This window comes from Musa acuminata, chromosome BXJ2-5, assembly GCF_036884655.1.
Source record: "Musa acuminata AAA Group cultivar baxijiao chromosome BXJ2-5, Cavendish_Baxijiao_AAA, whole genome shotgun sequence".
NCBI lineage: Eukaryota > Viridiplantae > Streptophyta > Magnoliopsida > Zingiberales > Musaceae > Musa > Musa acuminata.
Genome location: NC_088342.1, coordinates 25299230 through 25318359, shown reverse-complemented (window position 1 = coordinate 25318359; position 19130 = coordinate 25299230). Strand labels below are relative to the sequence as shown.

General features: G+C 41.4%; 1 long non-coding RNA gene across 1 annotated transcript; it reads left to right on the top strand.

The window, feature by feature from the left end:
* Nucleotides 1-4764: 4764 nt before the first annotated feature.
* Nucleotides 4765-6491, top strand: LOC135611740 (uncharacterized). Its single transcript, XR_010486640.1, has 2 exons — nt 4765-5751; nt 6194-6491. It is a non-coding gene; the product is annotated as an uncharacterized LOC135611740 (long non-coding RNA).
* Nucleotides 6492-19130: the final 12639 nt, after the last annotated feature.

The window sequence follows — 19130 nt, the reverse complement described above, 5'->3', positions numbered from 1 at the left end:
CACCATTTTCTATATGAAAGGATAACAAAGTACAATCAAAGTATGAAAAAACTCTAAGTGTTGGGGTGTTAAAAGTATTGTAAAAGTGAGAAGAGTTTTCCTCCTCCCTCTCTTTAGCTTTATAATCATCCAAGAACAGGTGTGAGGCTTGTAAGGGTTATCTCCTAAACCCATGAAAAGGAGAAAGCACTGTAAAAAGATGGTTGGACTTCGCTTATTGAAGAAAGGCCATTAGTGGATGCCGGTGACCTTGATGGAGGAGGAATCGGAAGTGGATGTAGGTCACAACAACCAAATTACTATAAATTTCAGTGTGTTCATTCCTTCTTAATCTCCTTACTACATTCAACTTTACTTCATTACAAACTATCCAATCCCCTCTTCTCTACTCATTCAAGAAGAATGAAATAATTTTCGTCGGAATCGAATTTTATCGTAAGAAGATTTTCAAATTGATGTAATTTTTTCGTTGCACTAATTCATCCCCCCCCTCTCTTAGTGCCGCTCTTGATCCTAACATGTATAGCATAAATAAACCATTATGCAGTATTCCTCTCACCAATCTCCTAGGCTTTGCCAGAATCTGTAACAAATTACAGATGTGATAAGCACTATCAGTATCCAATACCCATGCACTATTTAAAAAATCCGATAATTGGAGACTAATCATGAATGTCCTTGAAGCTTCTCCAAACTTCTATTTTGCTCTCTCTATAAAGTACTCTTTGTAGTTTCTCTTCCAATGCCCATCTTTACCACAATGGAAGCACTAGCCTTCGTCCTTTGTCGGATCTTTCTTAACAACCTTTTCTTTATCCAGCCTGCCCTTGCCCTTGCCCTTCTTAAGGGATTTTTCTGCTTTTCTTTTCTTTATGGTCTCACTAGTATAGAGAACTAGCTTCTCTTTCTTGATAGTGCTCTCTATCTCCCTCAACATATTAAGGAGCTTAGGGAGAGTCACCTAAAGCTTGTTTATATTAAAATTTATTATGAACTGTGAAAAGGAATCTCGTAGGGACTAAAGTACAAGATCCATACACAGGTTATCCTCTAGGACCATTCCTAGACCTGTGAGTTTCTCTATCCACTCAATCATCTTTAGGACACAGTTTCGAACCAGTGTCCCCTTACTTATACTAGCACGGAAGAGGCTCTTAATATCTCATATCGCTGAGTCCTTCCCTGTTCCTCAAACAGTTTGCGGACATATAGGAGAATAGATTTGGCATCTATCTTTTCATATTGTCTCTGTAACTCAGGAATCATGGAGCCCAACATGTAACATTGAGCAAGAGTAGAGTCATCCATGTATTTTACGTAGCGAGTGTTCTCATCCTCACTTGCCCCTTCCTTGGACGTACGCATGACTATATCAAGGATGTACATGATTTTCTCTGCCATGAGAATAATTCTCAAGTTGCAGAGTCAATCTATATAATTTGGACTAGTGAGGCAATTGACATCAAGTAAGGGAATTGAAAGCGACATTTTCTGAAAATAAAGATGTAGTAGAAATAATAGATTTTTCAAAAAAATCACATATACACATCATCATCATGTAGGACTACTAGATAATAATAATAATTAATTAAACTTTTTAATTAATTAATATTTTTTGAAATCAGGGATATGCAATAAATTTTTTGAATTATAAGAGGTATTTTGGTAATTTGGATAAAGAGGATAGAATTGGAATTTCATAAATTCACAAGGGCAAAACTATCTTTTGCCCAGAAAACACCAAATCCATACCCTTGCTACTTGTTACGACTTCTGCCACCTTGCTAGTGACGACCCTTTGTGGCAGGGGGCGGGGCGCCACGCGCGGGCCCAACGACGATAAGCATCGCCTAAGCCCGTGTGCAGGCAGCTGTTGCTAGCATGCCCCGCCCCTATGGGCGGGCCCAGTGCTCATATGCGTCGCCCTTGCGCACGGGCACATTTCCCGTGCTTAGGCGGTTGTCATGCCTACTACCCTGCTAGCGGGGGCCGTTGTAGGCAATCGTACCTGCACATAGGTGGTTACCGCTGCAACAGCCCGCCGGTCATCGGCTAGGAGCCTGCACGCAGATGGCAGCGTTGCTCTACAAGGGTAGTTGGTGCCCTTTCTCGCTTTTGTGTCAATGATTTTGACGCCAAAAGCTTCTCCAAAACATAACATAAGTTCAAAACCAATTTTGACATGAACAACTTGGCTCTAATATCATTGTTGGGAAATCTAGGGACGACATCACATGCATAACGAAAGAATATTAAAAACAAAATCCTCAATTTCCCAAAGATGTGTTCGTCGTCATGCAAAGATTGGTGCGCAAAAATCGTGAAACTTAAAACTACATAAATGAAAGATTGTGTTACCTAGGGAATGTTATGATCGAGTTGGCACTAAGAGAGGGGGGTGAATTAGTGCAGCGATAAAAATCACGTCGAGTCAAAAATCTTATTCGATAAAATCATTTCGGAAAGATGTTAAACTTGAAAGCGTACTGAAGCGTAGTGAAGGTAAAGCAGTTTGCAATGAAAGTAAGAGTAAAATAGAAATGCAAACCAGATTTTTATAGTGGTTCGGTCTTCGTGACCTATATCCACTCACGATTTCTATTCACTCGAGGCCACTGACTTCTACTACCGATCTTCTTTCAACGGACGAAGATCGACTACCATTTTACACCCCTCTTCTCATTTTCACAAGTTTAGGAGATAACCTTTTACAAGAACTCACTCCTCCCTAAACAAAATTCTATACTTTAGAACTAGAGGAGGGGATTTCTCAAGTGATTGCTATAGCGTTTTTCCACTTTTAAGTTCTCTGTGCTTGTATATTTTAACTAGGGATGAGAGGGGTATTTATAGGCTCCAAATAGATTCAAACTTGGAGTCAAAACTAGTCTTATCCTGGGTCTTCTGGGTACTAGCGGTACCACTGCCTGCAGCACTTGTAATATCCCTCACTTTTGAAAATTATTAATAAGGATTTATATGTAAATTGGAGGACCTATATGTAAATATAGAAATTTCAAGGACTAAACTGTTAAGTTACAAAAAGAAAAAAATAAAGAAAACCGAAAATTTCGGTTTTATCCCACCGCCTCCCACGCACTCTATTTCTCGAGAGTTTTCTCGAGAAACAGAGAGAGGAGCGGTGGGGCGTGGGGCGAAGAAGAGAGGGAGAAGAGAAGAAGAAGAAGAAGAAGAAGAAGAGAGGAGGATAGCTGCGGCAAGGCTGCAGCGAGGAGGTGTGTGGCGTTGGGGAGGAAAAGGGAAGAGGAGAAGAAGAGAAGGAGAAGAAGAGGGAAAAGAGAGGGAAGAGGGAGAGGAGCGAGAGGTGGCAGCAGCTAGAGCTGCAGCACTCCTGTTTCCTGCAGGTGGAAACAGAGGAGAGGTGTGGGGCGTTCGAAGAGGAGAAGAAGAAGAAGAGGAAGAGAAGAGGAAGAGAAAGCAGGAGAAGAGGTTGTGATACCTCTGTTTCTTGCAGAGGAAACAGAGGAGAGGGTGTGTGTGACGCCGGGGAGGAAGAGGGAAGAAGAAGAGGAGAAGAAGAAGAGAAGGGAAAGGAGGAGCTGCGACTGCGGCGGTGGAAGCTGCAGCTGGAAGAGAAGGAGAGGAAGAGATGGTGAGGAGGAAACAGAGGAAAGGATGGTGAGAAGTGGGTGAAGAGGCGGCACCTCTGTTTCCTGCAGGAGGAAACAGAGGAAAGGAGGTGCTGTTCATCCGGGAGAAGAAGGGGAGGAAGGAGAAGAAGAGAAGAAGAAGAAAGGAAGGAGAAGGAAGAGGAGAAGGGAAAGAAGTAGCTGCGGCTGCGGCTGTGGCAGCTGCAGCTGTGGCAGGGAAAGAGGAAGAGGAAGGAAGAAGGGAAGGAGAGGAAGAAGAGAAGGGGAAGAAGGGGCTGCGGCTGCGGCGATGGCAGCTGCAGTTGGAAGAGAAGAAGGAGAGGAAGATGAGCAGGGGAGGAAGAAGAGGCTGTGGCCGTGGCTGAAGCTGCGACTGCAGCAGTGCAACTGGGAAAGAAGAGAAGGAAAGGAGGAAGAAGAGAAAGGAAAAAGGGAAGGAGAGGAAGAAGAGAAGGGGAAGAAGGGGCTGCGGCTGCGGCGATGGCAGCTGCAGTTGGAAGAGAAGAAGGAGAGGAAGATGAGCAGGGGAGGAAGAAGAGGCTGTGGCCGTGGCTGAGGCTGCGACTGCAGCAGTGCAGTTGGAAAAGAAGAGAAGGAAAGGAAGAAGAAGAGAAAGGAAAAGGGAAGAAGAGAGGAAGAGGAGAAGGGGAGGAAGCTGCGGCAGTGGCAGCTGCAGCTGGAAGAGAAGGAGAGGAAATAGAGCAGGGGAGGAAGAAGAGGCTGCGGTTGTGGTGGCTGCGGCCATGGCTGCGACTGCGACTGCGGCAGTTGTAGCTGGGAAAGAAAGGAAAGGAAAGGTGGAAAAAGGGGCTGCGGACAGGATTGCGACCACAGCGGCAGAGACTGCGTATGCAGTAGCTGTGTCTGCAAAAGAAGGGGAGGAAGAAGGTAGTGCGGTGGAAGGGGCAGCGATTGTGGCAGCGGCAGCGGCGGTGGTTGTGGTAGCTGCGTTTGGGAAAGAAAAAGAAGGAATGAGAGTAAGAGAGGGCAGGTGACTGTGCCTCAATATTCGGCACGTGGTGTAGTTGCGAAGAAAGAAAGAAAACGAGTGCACAAAACGAAACAGGGAGGGGATGGAGGAAAAGTAGAAAAAGGATTCGAGCGTACACTTTCTTCAAATCTTTGGACCAAAACCTTCAAAAGGCAAGTTTCCCAATCGTTTCCCCTGTAATTGTTCTAATTTTTCTTATTGCAAGTATTATGATCTTCCTCGTGCAAGTGTTTCGATCCTTTCTATTGTCCTTTTTATTGTAAGCTTTCTAATTTTTCCTATTGCAAGTGTCCTGATCTTTCCTTACTGCAATTTTATCTCTACATTTGATTTGAATATGAGGAACTTTGAATTGTTCTAGCCTTGCATTTGATATATCTCTTGTTTAGACATATCGATCCGAATCTGTGCAACTTTTGAGATTCTGGCCTTTCTACCTTATTATGATTATAACTTCATGTATTGACCTCTGATTTGGACAAAAATTATTTGATCAGAATATATACTCATAAACCTTTCTTTTGATAGCTTTGTTGAGTATATTGGAGCACGATTGATAGTTTGAATCATTTGTTCAATGTGCCTCTTGAATTCTACCAGAAATCGAGCTTTGGTCGATTTCGTATATTCTGGTTTCATTCCTTTGGAAATTGATATCCTTTAGCTTTCTTATTCAATTGAGCCTTATATTACTGCTTTGAATTCTTGTATGCTCTTGTCCTACATGTATTTGGATACCTAAATCTGTTAATGTAAACTTCATGTTTGTATCATAATGTTTCATATAGACACATGCATTCCGTTGTTCCGCATGTGTCTCCGATATATCCCAATTTATTGTTCACGATACCCTTTTGTACTCTGGTGTTTGTGAGATTATTTGGACCTTTGCCAGAAATGGTAAAGGGTATGTGCTTAGAGTCCGCGATGCTCTAGATTATGTTTGGTGGTCATTCAGAAATGGATGGACCATATTATGTTTGGAATCCCACTTCACCATCTATCTGTTTGATATGAAATTCAGAGTTGACCTAGCACTTGGGCAGGGTGAGAGGGCTCGAGTAGGAAAGGGCTACCCGTGGATGGAGTCGAGAACTCATCACGGCGTGGAGCCACCACTGAGTTAAACCTCACATGCACTATGCTAGGGTACGACGTTTGAGCTTCTGTTTCGTATTTTGTATTGATATGCTCCAAAATGTTTCCTATGCCATTGATATGTTTCGAAATGTCCCATTTGTTATTGATAAGCTCCGAAACATTTCATACACCTTTGATATGCTCCGAAATGTTTTATTTGCTATTGTTATGCTTCGAAATGTTCCATATGTTGTTGATATGCTCTGGAACATTTCATACGCTATTGATATGCTCCAATTACTCTATGCTCCATTTGTTATGAACCAAATATATTATGAATGAAATGACATTTGCGATTCTGTATCTAATGAGATGATATCCTTGAATCTCTTGGATTCTGTCTTGCATTATCATATCTTGTTTGTTTGAAACTGTCCCTTCTCATGTTATATCTGCTTTGTTACTTGCTGAGCTATTTTTAGCTCACTCCGTTGTTATATAAATCTTTCAGGTCAACTTGTCACTCTTTGAGATGTTTGAATTGGGCTGAGGCAGTGGAGAGCTATTCAGAATTATGGGCAAGTCTTGTTGGTTATTATGTTATTGTTGTATAAGTATATTTTGTATGTAATGAAATGTTGTCGATGAACCGAAATGACCTTGTAAAAGTGTTAGAAGATCTCTCTTATTTGGAATTTCGGAATATTAAGTCTTGTTTACGATGATATGAACTTGTGGTAAATGGTTGGAGTTATGATTGTATAAATTACATAGCTTATGGATTTATAAATGTTGTTCATGTTTGTTAAGTTGGCTTGGATTGCCATAAATATGAATTATCGAGTGATGTGATATATAATTATAAACTGCACAGGTTTTATAGATGTGAATTTGATAGAATGTTTTTTAGTGTCCTCAAATGTGTGTTTGGATCCTGGATGGATTTGTGATGAAATTGTTTTAAAATCATCGATATTATTTGAGGGGCGTGACAGAGGTGGTATCAGAGCCGACCTAGCATTTGGGCAGGGTGAGAGGGCTCGAGTAGGAAAGGGCTACCCGTGGATGGAGTCAGAGAACTCATCACGGCGTGGAGCCACCACTGAGTTAATCCTCACATGCACTATGCTAGGGTTCGATCTGGGTTATGTCGGGCCTTGACGAGGACGTCAAGCTAATTGAGTTGGGGATATTGTAATATCCCATTAGTTCCCACATCGGAAGTGGGCAATGTGTATGATTAGCTTATAAGGGCCTGATAAGTGTACTACGTTAACTCCTGCTTAAGCATTTTGGTCCGCCATTGAGGACCAAAATGGAGTTATTGGCTAGTTAACTCATCAGACTCGGGTCGTGACATATGGTAGAATGTAATTTGACAAATTTGGTACCATCATGTTGTAAAATAAATGATGATTAGGAATCATGCATTAATGATGATTGTATATTTTATGATTTGGCATGATGCATTCAATGATGAAATATTCATGAATTTGAAATGATGCATGCAATACTTATGACAATGAATGCTTTAAATGATGAATGTTTGGTATCATGATCAACATGTTGATAAATGCTTAAAATTTTAATGTTTGAGTATCATGTATGATATACCCATTAATGATGATTGATTTATTTTTCGGTATCATGCATGAAAAATAAGGTTTTTGAAATTATGTATGTTTTAATTTGAATATATAATGATGCACAAATAAAATTGATACTTACCTTTGTCATAATCTAAAAATAAAAAAAAAAGGGTCTTCCCTTCTTTTTGACAATGACAAAGGAGGAGCAAGAATTTCTAGCGTGGACATCATGAAAAGAGGCAAACTAGCTAGCTTACACAATTCAAGATGAAAGCAAAAATTACACTCCTCTAAAGAGAAGATGCAAATGTAACACTTGCCAAATTGTTTGCTTGCCTCATGTAAAACATTATCTCTTGCTAGTTTGGCATTTTGCTAGCTTGCACTTTGCAAAGAAAGCAAAAATGACACTTCTCAAAAGAGAAGAAAGAGCTTGTTATCTTGAACATCACAAGCTTGCCAAACAAAAATTGCAAAAGTGCTATCTTGCCTATCTCAAGAAGCAAAACTTATATTTCAAGAAGTAAGAGTTGCTTTCTTGAACATCTCAAAATTATTAGCTTGCGTGTCTTAAAATTGTAAACTTGCCATCGTACTACTATGATGATGAGTATGCCTTATCTTCATGATTGTATTTGAAAAACTATGGCAAAAATACGTCCGAATGATTGAATGTGGTAAAATTATTTTTTGAACTTTCTTGATTGCCATAATGATTTTACACAATTACCTGTTGGAAATTATGTGCTTGAATACAAAACTTCCATGATAACAAGCATGCTTTACCTTCATGATTGTAATTGAATATCTATAGCAAAACCTTGTCCGAATGCAAGAAAGAGTCAAATTTCATTTTCGGATTTTCTTGATCCTAACAATCAGATTTTCTCGATACATTACTCTCTTCCGAACTTAACAAGCATATGTCATCTCAAGTTTAGTTCATATCATTGATTTTTGACATATGTAATCAACTAGCAAATACATCTCTCATACACATATCATGTGAAAAATATTTTTTTTTTGAGAAATGGATTTGATGAATATGGATGAAAGTGTTTTTACTTGCAATGATTTGTTTCACATACATATCTTGATCCTTGTAAAAATGAAGCATGATTTAATCTCTCATCGATTTTAACTTCACTCGAAGTAAACTCACAAATAGCATGTATCACAAATAGTCTTCCTCCTTCATGCAAAAAGATAATAACAGATAAAAAGGAAGAAGTTTTCAAAGCTATCTCCATGTCATGTTTTCCTTGAGATGTTTGTACAATTGATATCCTATCACTCACTGTTGGAAAATGATATGAACCTAGTTATGACATGAATAATTACAAGCACTTATGCTTAAAATTTGCTTATATCGTTCTCCTTTTTGTTGATGATAAAGGGAGAGAAATATATGAATTGATGCTATGAACACTGATGCTATGATTATGCCATGCTTGCATCATCAAGAGATATATGAATTAATATGATTGTCATATTTGCAATGCTTGCATCATCAAGAGATATATGAATTGATGCTATGATTGCCAAATTTGCATTATGCCATGTTTGCATCATGCGTTAAGATATCAAGAACTTGTATCGTAATTTTACGCGTTGATATCTTACCATTTGATGAAATGCTACAATTGATAAACACTTAAAATGTTTGCGTTATGATATCAAAAGCTTACATCGCAATTTTACATGTTGATATTTGATAATAGCAAACTTGCATAATAATAAAACTTGATATTATGTTTTTCATGCAATGAGTTAAACCAATATCACAAACACTTGATTGTGGTACTTCTCTTTTTTGTTGATGACAAAGGGGGAGAAGTATGTTGATGACATGACATGTTATGCATAAGTTGATGCATAAGTTCATGATGACGTGTTGCAAGTATTCATGATGAATATTGCAATGACTTGAATTCAGTTTGAATTCAAGATTCTATCAATATGGCATATTGATACGGGGAGTTTGTTTAAACTCCGGGAGTTAAGGTTAACTCCGTCATCAAGTAGTTGTCATCATCAAAAAGGGGGAGATTGTTGAATCTCGTATTTTGATGATGAAACCACTTGACATATGTTTATGATTTAATCTGCGTTTTGAGTGACGCAGGATGCTTCGATCAGGATGAGACAATTAAAGCAGGAAAATCATGTTGTGCCGAAGGAACATGTCAGAAGATTGGATGTCGGGCCGGTGGATCGATCGACGTATCGACAGAAGGCTTCGGGCCGTGGACTCGGGCATCGGGCCAAAAAGAGCGGGTATTGTGCCAAGGATATCGGAGTTGCGGAGTCAACTAGCCGATTGGGCAATAGGCTGCAGGAGAGGACGATGCGCCGAAGAATCGGACGAAGCGTCGAGGGACCAATGACATGCCGGACAACTTAGTTAATTGCTTAGGATTAATTGTCTCAATCGAAGTTTTGTTTTAAGTGTGCAAGATTAACTACGATGGAAGAAAGACATGCAGCAGGAGTTGCGCCGGAGTCAAGACAATGATCACGTTAGGAGTTCGAGAGTTCGACGGAAGTTCGGACAGTCGTCGGAGGTTCTACGGGAACAAATCCGTGAAGTCCATGAGCTTGCCAGAGAAGCTCATCGGAACTTGCCAAGTGGATCGTCGCAAGTCCAGGAGTTTGCTGGAAGTCCGCAAGAGCATCACCGAGGGTTCATCGGATGATCGACGGAAGTTCGCCGGAAGCTCGACGGAAGTTCGCCGGAAGAAGCGATTGACGCACCGGAGCAAGTTGCAGTAAATGTCTTAGAAAATATCGTAGTTAGCACAATGATTAAGTTGGAAATGGGAGGTGATCCCATTAACTTAATCTTGGGGCAATTGGGCCCCTGAAAAACCCAAATTGGGCCGAATGGATCAACCCATTCGGACCCTAAATTCTGGCAAGAGGTGCAACCGCCCAAGCCAGGAGGTGGCACCACCTGGGCTAAGTCTCCGAGCGAGACTAGGCGGTGCAACCGCCCCAGCCAGGAGGTGGCACCACCTGGGCTCAGTCTCCGTGCGAGACTGGGCGGTGCAACCTCCCCTGATAAGAGGTGGCACCGCTTGGGCTCGGTCTCCGAGCACTGGCTGAGCGGTGCAACCGCCTCAGTCAGGAGGTTGCACCACCTGAGCTCGGTCTTCGAGCTCTGGCAGGAGGTGTATCCTCCCTTGACAGGAGGTGGCACCGCCCAAAGGCTCAGTCTTCGAGCTCTACCAAGCGGTGCAACCGCTAGATCCCGGAATTCCAGGAATTGACAGTTTTGAGCTCCAAATTTGAACTGGTTTGGGGCCTATAAATACCCCACCCATTCAGCACTAAAAAAGCACTAAACATACACCGAAATCTTGATCTTGTTCTGTGATTTTTAGAGCTCAAAATTGTTGTAAAGGCCAAAAGTTCTTCTCCCTCTTTTCTTCCAAGTTCTGAGCTTTAAAGAGATGAGAGAAAATTCTGTAAGGGTTGTCTCCTAAGCCCGTCAAAAGGAGTGAAACTGTAAAAGGGTGGTTGGCCTTCGCCTATTGAACGAAGGCCTCTAGCTGACGTCAGTGACCTCGTCGGTGGAGGAAGCCAAAAGTGGAGTAGGTCAAGATTGACCGAACCACTTTAAATCTCGGTTTGTATTTACTTTGAGCATCTTATCGTTACTGTAAACCTCCTCAATAGCTTACTACCTTCTGTGCTTTTACGAACGTGTTTTAAAGTTCAGTGCTTTCCGAATCGGCGTTTAGACGCAAATCGCTTTTATCGTACGAACGTCGTATTTTAGTTTGTGCTTATATTCTGATTTTCATCATAACTGCAAACTGCCTTCATAGATTGACTTTAATATCATCTCGCTTGATCTTAAGTTAAAGTAATCTTAGAATCGTCTTTCACACCGAAATCATTTTTATCGTTCGAATGCAGTTTTTTTTATCGTTGAAAGATTTCCGCTGCACTAATTCACCCCCCCCCCCCTCTTAGTGCTCTTGATCCTAACACATATCTCTTAGGAGGATGGGATACTCTATCAGACCTGGTAAAGTTGAAACTTGTATATTAGGTACTTGAACAGACTCGGGCTGTAGAGTGGTGCTTGAGCTTGGTTCTCCAACCTCGCTCAACTCTATCATTCTCCCGCTGTCTCCGCCAAGAATGTGTTCATTCTCAAGGAACACTGCTTTCTTAGCTACAAAGACCTTTTGGTCCTCGAGATGATAGAAATAATACCCACAAGTTTCCTTGGGGTATCCCACAAATTTGCATCGCTCTGTCCTTGATTCTAACTTATCGGGGTTGTGTCTTTTAACATGGGTAGGGCAGCCCCAAAGCTTAACAACCTTAAGATCAGGCTTCTTCCCTTTCCATATCTCATATGGTGTAGACACTACCCGACTTAGTTGGAACTCTGTTCAGAAGGTAAGCTGCGATCTCTAGGGCATATCCCTAGAATGAGATGGGTAGGTCAGCGAAACTCATCATGGACCGTACCATATCTAATAACGTACGATTTCTCCTTTCAGAGACATCATTGAGCTGAGGTGTATAAGGAGGTGTCCATTGGGATAATATCCCATGGTCCTTGAAGAACTGAGTAAACTTTGTACTTAAGTACTCACCTCCTCGATCTGATCGAAGAGTTTTGATACTCTTTCTAGTCTGGTTCTCCACCTTATTCTTATACTCTCTGAATTTCTCAAAGGCCTCGGACTTGTACTTCATTAAGTACACATATCCATACCTTAAGAAATCATCAGTAAATGTAATGAAGTAGGAGTAACCTCCAATGGCATGAGTTAACATGGGTCCTCATACATCACTATGTATGAGTTCCAATAACTCAGTGGCTCTCTCTCCAGTTCCACTAAATGGAGAGTTGGTCAGTTTTCCATGAATGCAAGGTCCACAAGTTGCATATGACACATAGTCGAATGGATCTAGATATCCATCATTTAGTAACTTTTGAATCATTCACTCATGGATATGACCTAGCCTACAATGCCACAGGTATGCACTGTTCACCTCATCTCGTTTCCTCTTAGACACTTACATTCATGATATGTGGAGTAGTGTCTTGCATAAACAAACCTTTATGCAATATTCCTCTCGTCAATCTCCCCTCGGCTTTGCTAGAATTTACAATAAATTATAGATGTAATAAGCAATACTAGTATCCAATACCAATGCACTATCACAAAACTCTGCTAATTGGAGATTGATCATGAATGTACCTGAAGCTTCTCCAAGCATCTATTTCGCCCTTTCTGCAAGGTACACTTTGTAGTTCCTCTTCCAGTGCCCATCTTTACCACAGTGGAAGCACTGGCCTTTGTCCTTTGCTGGGTCTTTCTTAGCAACCTTTGCTTTACCTGGTTTGCCCTTGCCCTTTCCCTTCTTAAGGGACCTTTCTGCTTTCCTTTTCTTTTTGGTCTCACCAGTGTAGAGAACTGGCTTCTCTTTCGTAATAGTACTCTCTGCCTCCCTCAACATATTGAGGAGCTTTGGGAGAGTCACCTCAAGCTTGTTCATATTAAAATTCATTATGAACTATGAAAAGGAATCTGGTAGGGACTAAAGCACAATGTCCACACACAAGTTATCCTCTAGGACCATTCCTAGACTTATGAGTTTCTCTATCCACTCAATCATCTTTTAGGACATGGTTATGAACCGGTGTCCCCTCAGTTATCCTAGCGCGGAAGAGACTCTTGGATATCTCATATCGCTGAGTCCTTCCCTGTTCCTCAAACAATTTACGGACATGTAGGAGAATGAATCTGGCATCCATCTTTTCATGTTGTCTCTGTAATTCAGAAGTCATAGAGCCCAAAATATAGCACTGAGCATGAGTGGATTCATCAATGTACTTCACGTAGCGAGCGATCTCATCCTCGTTTGCCGCTTCTTCAGGCGTAGGCATCACTACATCAAGGACGTACATGATTTTCTCCGTTGTGAAAACAATTCTCAAGTTACGGAGCCAATCCGTATAATTTGGACCAGTGAGGCGGTTGACATCAAGTATGCCACGTAAGGGATTTGAAAGCGACATTTTCTGAAAAAAAAGATGCAGCAGAAATGAATAACATGCAGATTTTGCAAGAAATAAACTATCAAGAAATGGACTTCTATCTTAATATGCTCCCACTATTTTACTAACGAGTCACGCGACACCCTCAACACGTGAAACGGAAGTCTCCGGCAGACTTCTAGTGGGGATCAGGATCCAATCAGCGTCTTAGTGTAACCTCGAGGGACTCGACAAATCACACTAAGCCTAAAAGGTAGGCAACTCTTGCCGATCACAACTCCTTGTGATTCCCGTCTTGTTCGGCCTCCGAATCACCATGGCCTCGAGGGACTTGACCAACCATGATGCTCGGTTAAGTCAACACCTTCGTTACAAGATGAGTCTGATTTGATGATATACCCTCGAGGGACTCGACCAAGCATACCATGCCCTTAGGTCACCGGTGACATCTCTATGTCGTAAGCAAGATAGCGAATCGCGATATAGGTGAGTCTCGAGGGACTCGACCAACTCAACCTACACCGGGAATCGGTTCCTACTTATAACGATGAAAGGCCACGTGGGTCAATCTAATTGCCTCACGTTTACCGACTTAATATTATCGAGAGATGTTTCTATGATTTGGTCTCCTAATATGACATGTCACACATATACATATTTAATATATATCTATATCGCATGCAAATATATATACATATCTAGTATGTGTATAAGCAATCACACTAGATGATCATGGACCACAACCTAATATGATTAGGCTTGAGCTAGTAGGCCTAATCACTCTCACCAAGATCTATGTGTGCAACGGTGCATCTTCATACCCTGTGATCGTCCATCTTGTCTTCGTCGGTTCCGTCGACATCTTGATGCATCTTTATGCATCACGATCGTCCGTCTTGTGGGTCCCGCTATCGCATCCACGCTCCCGCTGCGCCTCCTCATGTGATTACAACTTGATCATAGGCACGCAGGCCCGATAATAAACGAGAAATATAATGGAGGCTCGCAGACCTCAATAATAATAATCACAAGTACACACATCACACGGTCCATGATCATCCGTCCACACATCATACATCACATGTATAAATAATTATCATCATGTAGGACTACTAGATAATAATAAAAATAATAATCAACTAAACCATTTAATTAATTAATATTTTCTGAAGTCAGGAACATGTAGGTAATTTATCAATTCCTAAGGGTATTTTTATAATTTAGATAAAAGACAGAAACTAGAATTTCTCAAATTCATAGGGGCAAAACTATCTTTTTGCCCAAAACCCTAATTCCCTCTTACTGTTGCCGCCGCCGCCACCCTGCTGGCGGCGGCCTGTGCAGCGGGGCGAGGGCGCGGCCCTCGCCTGTAGGCGGAACGACCGCTGGCGGCGCTGCCGCTACAGGTTTCGCCCGCGGGAGCAGCGGCGGTAAGCGCCGCTGCCTTGAGGTGAGGCGCGCCGCTGCCCTGCGGCGCCTCACCCCGCGGGAGAAGCGGCCGCAGGCGCCTCTGCCCGCGGGCTGCCAGCCCCGCCGGACGCAAGCATGCTGCAAGCATGTCGCCGGCCGGCTATTGCAAACGCAGCCCCTGTGCTGCTCACCTTCGGCTGCGTTGCACGTACGCAGATCGAGGGCAGCAACTGTTGCTGCCCTTCCTTGTTTTTGCGTCAACAATTTTGACGTCAAAATTCTTCCTAAACACAACACACGCAGTTCAAAACCAATCATTCGCACGAACAACCTGGCTTTGATACCACTGTTGGGAAATCTTGGGGCGACATCACTTGCGCAGTGGAAGAACAAGAAAACAAAATCCCCGATTCCCAAAAAGATGTTCGTCGTCGTGCGATGATTGGTGCGCAAAATCCGCGAAACTCAAAACTGCGTATAGAGTAAATTGTGTTACCTAGGGAGATCGTATATCCCTGTTTCTTTGCAGATCCTTAGGAGAGGGTGAAGGAGGTCAAGCGTCCTCCTCTCTAGCGGTGATCCACACAGCAGGGTTGCGACGACACTCCTCAAAACTCCAGGCCTGCTCTGAGGTGGAGAGGATGAGGAGAATAGGAAAATAGAAGTAAAAGCTCTAGCCTATGAGGCTCTGAATCCCTCCTATTTATAGAGGTCCCCTATCATAACCTAATGGGTCCTCCCCTAGTGGGTATTGGATCTGCATCCAATAAGACAAGGGCTCCGTCAGATATCTCATATCCGAACCTCTACTCATAGCAATGCCTACCAAATGTGTGTGACCCTCTAGGCCTAATATCGAGCTGGTTGTGAGTCATACCCATCAGAACTCCTTCTAACTCAGTGAATTATTATCTCTGTAATAATTCTCTTGACTCATCGACTACAGACATACTAGGCAACTACGCCGTAGTCCCCAGACGATACAGGGGAATCCAATCCATTGGACCTGTCTGTCCTCAGTTACCGTGTACCTATAGTCCCTCATCCATCTAATATCCCAGAGACCGTATATCGAGCATGGTGTTGTCAGACCCATACGGTTTCTACTCGAGTCTCGCTCTAATCGGATTCTCCCGGAGAACTCTTTCTCTCTCAACCCGAATGACCCTGGCCCGGGATTTGTCTGAGCAAGAACACATGGGATATTCCTCTCATGACGCCGAGAGTGGATGATCCTCTATCAACACTCAATAGCCCTTGTAAGGTTGACTACCACTCCCAATAACCAGCTGTACTAGATCTGGGACAGCCAAACCTATAAGTCTGGTATCAAAGAGTGGAGCACTCATACAGGACATCCTTGGTGTCTCAAGTCTAAGGACCAGATATACCACTAGGACTACGGAATCGCTGTCTGACAATAAGGCATCATCAACCATCCAGCATTCCGTAAGCGGATCAATCAGTGAACTGATTCTCCAATGAGCACCTGTATTGTATCCCTAGTGTCCCTACATGAGCAGCTATGAGACCAGCTGCGTCCATCATATGGATGGGTATACAGCACACCAGTCTGTCCGGTTATCACGATGTCCCTTTCGAGTAACCTATGACCGGGATTATTTAGGACATGTGTTTAAAGGTGAATCGATCTCATTATCGTGATCTCATCACGATCCGATTCCCATTGCACAAATTCAAGGACATCACAATATATGTATGCATTTATGCAATAGTTATAAAGTGATATACGCCAAAATATAATAAGCAAAAAGATTCTGTATCAAGTCACACGTGCCATCACTCACGTGATTGGCTTGCTGGGCACCTATGACTAGCACAGAGCTCGAAGACTGAGCCTCTAGGCGATGCCACCGCCTGTCAGGGGCGATTTCATCTCCTGCTAAAGCTCGAAGACCGAGCTCAGGCGGTGCCACCGCCTGACTGAGGCGGTTGTGTCACGCCCCTCAAATAATATCGATGATTTTAAAATTTTCACCAATCACTAACCAATCCAGGATCCAAACACACATTTGAGGACACTAAAAAACATTCTATCAAATTCATATCTATAAAACCTGTGCAGTTTATAATCATATATCACATCACTCGATAATTCATATTTATGGCAATCCAAGCCAACTTAACAAACATGAACAATATTTATAAATCCAAAAGCTATGTAATTTATACAATCATAACTCCAACCATTTACCACAAGTTCATATCATCGTAAACTAGACTTAACATTCGAAATTCCAAATAAGAGAGATCTTCTAATACTTTTACAATGTATATCCATTTCAGTTCATCGACAACATTTCATTACATACAAAATACGCTTATACAACAATAACATAATAACCAACAAGACTTGCCCATAATTCAGAATAGCTCTCCACTGCCTCAGCCCAATTCAAACATCTCAAAGAGTGACAAGTTGACCTGAAAAATTTATATAACAACAGAGTGAGCTAAAAACAGCTCAGCAAGTAACAAAGCATATATAGCATGAGAAGGGACAGTTTCAAACAAACAAGATATCACAATGCAAGACAGAATCCAAGAGATTTAAGAATATCATCTCATTAGATACAGAATCGCAAATGTCATTTCATTCATAACATATTTGGTTCATAACAAATGGAGCATAGAGCAATTGGAGCATATCAATAGCGTATGAAATGTTCCGGAGCATATCAACAGCATATGGAACATTTCGAAGCATAACAATAACAAATGAAACATTTCGGAGCATATCAAAGGCGTATGAAATGTTTCGGAGCTTATCAATAACAAATGGGACATTTCGAAATATATCAATGGCATATAGACCATTTCGGAGCATATCAACAACGAAGACGAAACAGAAGCTCAAACGTCGAATTTGACGTTGCATTCATATCATTCGTATCCAAATCACGTATAGAAACACATAACCAAAGCTCTGGATACCATATCAAACATACAGAAGGTGAAGTGGGACCATAACATAATATGGTACATCTATTTCTGAATGACCACCAAACATAAGTCTCCCATGTCTGGGAGGTCTCCCACGTCTAGGAGCTCCATTCACCCACGTCTGAGTGAAGTCATAAGGCCGGTAGAGCATCTCAGGCTCTATGCATAACTCCCTTCACCATTTCTGGCAAAGGTTCACAATATCCCACAAACACCATAGTACAAAAGGATAGTATGAACAATGAATAGCACATATTGGAAGCATACGCGGAACAACAAAACGTACATGTGCCTTTACGAGTCAATACGAAGTAAGCAATAATATTTCATAATTGTATTCAGATTTAAAAGGAAATGAAAGCAAGAGCATTCAAGGATTCCAAGCAATCACATATAACTCAATTCAAATAAGAAGGTTAGATGAATTCAATGTTCAAAGGAATGAAACTGGAATAGGCATATATCAAATGCAAATGCGGAACAATGGGATATACATGTGCCTATATGAGTCAATACGATATAGCATAAACGTTACACAATAGTTTTCAAGAATGCAAATAACTTTAAGGACAAGAGCATACAAGAATTCAAAGCAGTAATATAAAGCTCAATTGAATAAGAAAGCTAAAGGATATCAATTTCCAAAGGAATGAAACCAAAATATGCGAAATCGACCAAAGCTCGATTTCTTGTAGAATTCAAGAGGCACATTGAACAAATGATTTAAACTATCAATCATGCTCCAATTTACTCAGAAATGTATCATTGAAAAGATATTTCAAGTTACTTTCAGATAGAATAAGTCTCGTATGAATCGAAGTTTCCAACAAAGAGTTACAATATATTTAGTAACCCAAGATCAAAGAACAAATTTCAATTTTACAGAATTCACAGGGTCAGATTCAACAGAAAACTGGGTAGGCATTTGGACTCTAAATCTTTCAATCCAGGTATCAAAGAAAGATCTACGAGTCTAATTTCCAATGAAATAAGCTTTGAACAAATCGGAGTTTCCAACATCGACTTATAGGCAGATCAGTGTCAAAAGGTTAGAAATTACGATCCCTGTTTTGCAGAATCTATAGGCTCAATTGAAACAGAAGTTTGGGTAGACAAACTTACTCTGAATTCTTAAAATAAGCTAGCAAAAGAAAGGTTTATGAGTCTATATTCTGATCAAATAAGTTTTGTCCAAATCAGAGGTCAATACGTGAAGTTATAACCATAACAAGGTAGAAAGGTCAGAATCTCAGGAGTTGCACAAATTCGAATCGTTACGTCTAAATATGAGATATATCAAATGCAAGGCTAGAACAATTCAATGTTCCCCATATTCAAAGCAAATATAGAGATAAAATTGCAGTAAGGAAAGATCAGGACACTTGCAATAGGAAAGATTAGAACAATAACAGGAGAAACGATCGGGAAACTTGCAATAGGTAAGATAAGAACAATAACAG